A 7,500-nucleotide genomic window follows, 5' to 3' on the forward strand; every position below is an offset into this window, starting at 1 on the left:
TATATATATATATATATATATATATATATATATATATATATATATATATATATATATATATATATATATATATATATATATATATATATATATATATATATATATATATATAAATATATATGTATATATATATATATATATATATATATATATATATATATATATATATATATATATATATATATATATATATATATATATATATATATATATATATAAAGTAACTTACGTGTGTGCAAATAGTTTTCGTGATCATTGCTACAAATGTAGAAAACATGAAACATGTGTTGGAATTTATTGACAGTTCATAAACAAGAAGACATGACTATCTCTTTTTTTTTATTTTCAAATTTTCTAAAAATTCCTGACATACTACAAAACGTAATTAAATTCATTAGGCCACTAGTCCAAAAGATGCTTTGTCAATATATCCACGATATTTCCAAAATTGACCAATAACCATTCGTCGTTCTCTGAAAAAGCTGAGTTATGACCATGATTTAATTATAGACTGCAGCAGGGAAGCATATAATAATATTATATCGGTTGCAGTGACAGAAATGAAGAGAAATTATTCAATTATTCTCGGAATGTTTCTGATAACAAACCAGGATTCCTTTGATCACGCCAATGAATTATGCATATTCTGTTGTCAAATGGGCATTTAGGAAATTATTCTCTCTCTCTCTCTCTCTCTCTCTCTCTCTCTCTCTCTCTCTCTCTCTCTCTCTCTCTTACAAGTTATTAAATTGGGACATATACAGCCAACCCTACATCAAGGATATATAAATTCTCACATTTTCTTCCTTAGCTCTCTCTCTCTCTCTCTCTCTCTCTCTCTCTCTCTCTCTCTCTCTCTCTCTCTCTCTCTCTCTCTCTTCCAAGCTGAAGAGAGTCACCTGAAGAAGAGAACTCTTTTGGAGGTTTTCAAGGCAATGGTTAGAAAATTAAATGGGTATTGAGGAAATTATTCCTCTCTCTCTCTCGCTCTCTCTCTCTCTCTCTCTCTCTCTCTCTCTCTCTCTCTCTCTCTCTCTCTCTCTCTCTCTCTCTCTCTCTCTCAAGCTAGAGGGATTCGCCTGAAGAATCGAAGTCTTTCGGAAGTTTTTAAAATAATGGTTATAAAATCAACATTCCCTTCGATCATGAATATCTGAAGCGGAATTGATTTTTCCATAGCGATGGTTAGAATGTTAGACAAGATATTTTTCACGTATAGACAGAGGTTGTTTATTAAAAGTCAATTCATTCTCGAAATCAAAATATATATAGAGAATTTATAAATTTTTTTATGCTTTTGTAAACCGAGTGAAATTTAATTACGCATTTGAAAGGATTTTTTACTTTGAAATGTGTTTCCATGGCTTTTACTTGAAGCGTGAGCCCGAATGATTACACGGTTTAAGAATATATCAATTCCACCAACCAGGCTAAAAGTTCCTTTAATTAGGAGAGTGATGCTAAGAAATTATGAGGACCAAACAGAAGGTCTGCTGAAAAGTGACTTTTAAATAATCCTAATTCCTTTGGCATTACAAAAAAGTAGGTCACTTTCTTTCCATTTGTCATTACTATAATACAAGTGGCTTTCAGTTGCTTGGGAATGTGTCTTAACATTATTATAAAGTAGATAGATAACCAAATGACAGTTGAATAAAAGACACCAATCAGTGGGTGGAGGACATGCAAATATTACCTGCTTTGTCTGGGAAGTTTTACTGAATTCAGATAAACGCTAATAATGAGATTATAAAGCCTTATTGGTCCTTTCATTTATATGCAAGCACCATCAGGTATTTAAAAATGGAATTTACAAAATTTAGGCCAAAGATCAAAGCACTGGAACCCATGAGGTCAATCAGCGCTGAAATGGAAATTGAGAATAAAAAGGTTTTCAAGGTGTAACAGGAGGAAAACCTCGCAGTTGCACTATGAATCAATTGTTACGAGAAGGTGGAAAGTAAGATGAAAGAAAGAGAATATGAACGGAGGTACATTAAAAGGAATGAAAGGGATGCAGCTAGAGGCCGGAGGGACGCAGCAAAAAACCTTTAAGTAATCCCTACAGTGCACCGCGTGACATTCACTTAAGACACTAACCTCCAATGGGGTACATCTATTATTGTTTCACAAATAGAATGTTAATTTATGAGTATATACTTACCGGTATAAAGTCGATTATTTTTCTTATTGTTTTTTACTCAAAGCATCATCTGTGAAGAAAATTTGTACTGACTAAAGCTTTATTATTATTAATTTTCTTATTGTCAATATAAGTTTACCTTATTTAGTAATGCAACTTTTATTTATTTTATAAAAGTTAAGAAAATAAGAGACAATTTTATCCTTACCTTTCTGTATCCTTCAAGAAACAAATAAGTCATAGACAATTCCTGAAGACTTCCATTCCCAATCTCTTCTAGGAATGTTGCTTAGCCTTCCACAGTTATAGATTCAATTCGCTCAATAATTACGACGGAGCTAACTGCTCCTTCTGAAGTCACTGAGTCTTCCAACACTATAATCTTTTTTTTTTATTATTTCCTCCATTCGTTTAGTAATTGCAACGAAAGCAGAATCCACCCGCTAAATCTGTTTCACTAAAGGTCTTCCATTTGATGTAATATGATATGCATAATTCGATACAACTCAGGGACATCCTGAAAGCTCACACCAAGGTACCTTCATTCCATTTATATAAACCATTGATTCCACCCGATGCCTGGTTACGATCATTTTAATGATGGCTATCTTTTCATTTGAATCTCCTTGTATTAGAGGGAATAGAGACAGCAAGCCCCATTGGAAGGCCGGAAGCTCACACCAAGGTGTGTTATTCAGTGGTGAAAGAGGCTAGCTTAGGCTGGTCGAGGACGAATATAAATATCGAATTCAATCAAAGTAGATGAATATAAACTTGGAATTCAATAAAAGTAGTTGAATATAAACTTGGAATGCAAAAAGTAGATGAATAAGAAATTGGAATTCAGCAAACGTAGATTATTATCATTATTACACAAAATATGTTTCTGGAATAACTTGAGTGAATATAGAGCCATAAATACTTTCCTTTCATGGCACTGAGATTGATCTGACCTTTCGCTGTAAACGGGTTAATCTCTTATGAATTTAATAACAGAAAACTTCCAGTGAATCGCTTAGTTTCGTGATTGGTAAACCTCTTATTTCGGTGATAGGATAATTAAGGAGACATACCTGAATGCTAAAAAGACAGGCGATTAATCTTGTGTGAAGAGGCGTAATTAGGACAAAATGCTATTTTATGTAATTAGAATATAATTAAGACTATTGGCATTTAACAGCGCAACCAGCCTTTGATGTTCACGGTTAGCATCAAAGGTTTCTTCTACACTTCAAAATGATGATGCTTAAGTCCAGTCATAATAATTAATGGGTTAATCTGTTTCCCAGAACCGTACAATGATATCATGTGCTATTTCCAAGAAAAAAAACTTGTCCAACTCGTCATGGTAATGCTTTGTTAATTTTGACAGAATTATAAAGCATTTCTGTTATGTTACCCTTGTCTGTTTCTGTGTATATAGATAAATTCCTTTTTATGTTGGAATTAGTAAAATTCTCTTACCTAGACAAAGGTCACGTGACCTAGGTTCTATTACGTAGACAGTAACTTGTTTCTGATGATATAACGAATTTTGTACTTCATGGACTTAACTGCAGTACTAAACATTTGTCGCTTCTGGGGGAAAGTGACTGAACCTAGCCTTAATATTTTTGTGCAAGATCTTTCTAACAAGCTGATTTTTTTTGTTTTACTTAATATAGACAACATTTCCATTTGTTACTTAGCAAATTCGAATAGATAATGCGATGACATAATTCAAAAGAAATCTCTCATTATATTTCTCTTACCTTCAGCTATCTGTGACAGAGATTTTATATCATATAATTTCGTTATGGCCAGAAAACTTTTATATTTTCTCACGATAACATCTTCAAATCAATTGTCATTCACGGGACTACACGGATTTTCGGAGTTTCACTAAATGAATCCCTTTGCCCAGTGACAAGGAGAAATATAAGTACCTTTTACTTTCTGAAGATAAGTATACTGTATATTTTGTTGTTCCTCTATATCTGTTTTGAAGACAAGGGAAATTCGCTTTATCACTGTGCACGATCCTATTCTGTATGTTGGATCACTTATTATTTGCCGAAGGAATGCTCATCTGCATTTGTCTTTGACCGGACTGCTACTAAATTCTAATTCATATTTATTCTTCTCTGTCACTGTAGCACGACTCAGATGATAGATTAGGAAACATAGAAAGAAGATATCGATTACTAGAAAAAATTAACTAATTAATAAAGCTACAAATAAAAATGCAATAAATTATTAAAATAGAGTGAGGATTGTTTAAGGGTAGTAATGCGTTGCATCTTCGCTTGAGCTCTTTAGGTTCCAGTTGAACAACATACGAAAATACTTTTCAGTTTTGTCCAGTACCATGGCAGCCTACCTGAGATAAATAAAACAGAGATTGAATTCAGACTTACGGCTTTGAATTCCTCGAAATTACCCAATTATTCTTCCCCTTCTCCATTGACAACAGAAGCTCTTTTAACGCTGCACGAATGGGCAATATATTTCTCCGAAGTAGAACAGATTTGCTTTGTTCCTTTTTCCATCCCATTGGATAAGATTCACTCCAGAATACGTAATGCCTTTGAGCTGGTAAAGAATACTAGTCTTAAATTATTGCTCTTGCAGGGTACTACACATACAATCATATGCAAATTGAGTACGAGTGGGAATTTGGAAAGGTTAAAAAAGTTACTTCATTTCTTCTTTTTTTACCTCATTTACTAAGATTAATTTCAGAATACGCATTTTGCATGAACTGGCATAGAATACGAGTCTTAAACTTTACTCTTGAAGAATACTATAATTCATACTTATGCGAATATACAATGTATTCTGAGTTGTATATATTTCAGTTGTAGTATTGTTAGGTTTCAGGCCAAACTCAGTCCTGAATGTAAAAAAAAAGAAGTATTGTTAATAACAGGATAAAAATTTCTTAAGTAATCACTATACTTCACTCACATAAACCATAAAATTCTAAAATAAGCTTTTTATAAAAAACACATTAAATGCTTTCATCATAATTTCAGTCGAACGTAAAAAAATAAATGCTAAGGTCCTTTGCTTTCTTTAAACCTCATTTTAGACAGTCATTGTTTGTTATTCTTTTATTTGTTTACTTTTTATATTCTCATCAAAATAGCAAAAGTTGATGCGAAAGAAAATACACGAATGGGACTTAAATATCAATAGATATTTGTAATTATAATTATCTGAAGGTAAACATCAAGCTATTTACCCAAGGTTTAAACACATTCATCCACATTAGAAATGCTGAGTTATTACAGGATCAAGACTAAAAGAAAATCTTTAAATATACAACCAACGTCATAAAAATAACTCACATAAAACCTCAATCAAACTTCAGTCATTTTCAGGAACTTCAGTTTCAGACATATTGGAAGTTTGTAGTTGGAAAGGAGTTTCCCCCAGATAGGCATTTAACTCTGAGACTGTAATTCCTGGAACCGTTTCATATTGTCTTGCTGAGTCCCTGGAAGCTCTTTTGACAGTTAGGTATTATTCACTCCAGTTTCATAGTTTTGTGTCCTTTTGTTACTAATTGTTATTAATGTTAATGTCTTTCAGACAATACCTCTGCGTATTGCTCATGTGGCTTTACAAGATTCGCTTAGATTATAATGATCTCCTCTGTAGCTTCCCAGGAAATAAATTACACTCACTAAGAGTAATTACTCAAACCAGTGAGGGTTGTTTGGGAAGACAATGGCAGCGTTTTGCAAAGGCAAATTGTACTGTTGAAACTTGATCACATCATCAAGGAACAGTTTGTGCATTTAATAGGCAAACGTTTTAACAAATTAAGAAGATCTGGAATAAAGTAAGTTCAGTTAGGTTCAAAGCCTTCTCAGTTCCACCCAAAGACCTCTTCACTCCTTCCTTTCTCATTCTTACTACATATCTATACCATCTCAGTCTCGACTCTATAATCATATCAGTAATCCTTACCGTCCCAGAATCTACTAATTTAATTTTCCAGCTTTTTCCAGTGATGGGCTGTTAAAATAAAAATATGAATTATTTCTATTATCTCTCATTAAATTAAGCTGATAGATATCCAGACTACCATGTCTATCACTCCATAACAGCTACAAGGCCACCTCTACCCTATTCACTCTAAGTTTTGTGGAAACAGTAACTTGACACCACATATCACCATCAAATTCACTTTCATGTCGACCATTCGTTATTTCCTAGAAATTAATACCTGAAACTGTTGCAGACTGAATTCTAAATAACTAATCTGATTTTTAGCCATTACTAACAAATATGATTTAATTTTATTCAGGTTAAAAAAAAATGATCTCTCTCTGTCAGGCAGAATTTTTTTTTTTTTTTTGACGAGCGTTCAATATTTTTGCCCATATTGGGCTGAAAAAGGTATGACAGTATCCATAGGGGAAAACTATAAATATCAGAGTGACAGTGGTCTTGCCATTCACTCATTCTGCTATACTATTTTCGTTCTTTCCCATTTCTATTTATGCTTTGTCATAGTCCTTATATATATATATATATATATATATATATATATATATATATATATATATATATATATATATATATATATATATATATATATATATATATATATATATATATATATAATATTTATATATAATATATATGTGTATATGTGTGTGTGTGGGTGTGGATGTGCATATGTGTGCTTTTATACAAATATTTATTCTGGTAGTCATCAGTGTGCCTATATGTATGTATATACATGTGTTTATGCATACAAATTCAATCCTATGGTGAAACGAATGATTTGAGAGACACAGTTAAATGATGCCACCAGCTGTAGCTAATGAGACCTCTTTATGTTAATTGCCGATTTTGGAAGCATCTGAAGGGATTTGTGTTTGGGGAATATGTTTGGCAGCAGGTGCATAATTTCCACGTCCTAACTGACAATGATAAATCCTCTTTACTTAATAATTCCTGTTGGTTTTAGAAATGCAATTAGACAACCACTTATATTTCCAATATTTGCTGATTTTATTAAGTCGAGGTTCGTGTCATATATACATTGTCTGAAAAGTGAAGCAATATTCACTAAGATTTAAATATAGACAGTAAGTACAAATTCCATACTAACCAACGATGATAAATCCTCTTTACTTCATGTTTCCTTTCGACTATAGAAATGCAATTAGACATTTTCTATTTTCATCTTTATAATCACTTATATTTCCAGTTCTTACTAAATTTCTTGAGTCGAGATTTACACCACACAATGCCTGAAAAGCTAGGCAATATTCATTAAGATTTAAACAAACGCTGTAAGTAATAAAGACATATTTTCGTACCTTTGACTTCTGCAGATGAATCCTGAATTCCCAAAAACG

The sequence above is a fragment of the Macrobrachium rosenbergii genome, chromosome 3 (genome assembly GCF_040412425.1).
Source record: "Macrobrachium rosenbergii isolate ZJJX-2024 chromosome 3, ASM4041242v1, whole genome shotgun sequence".
In the NCBI taxonomy this organism is placed as follows: domain Eukaryota; kingdom Metazoa; phylum Arthropoda; class Malacostraca; order Decapoda; family Palaemonidae; genus Macrobrachium; species Macrobrachium rosenbergii.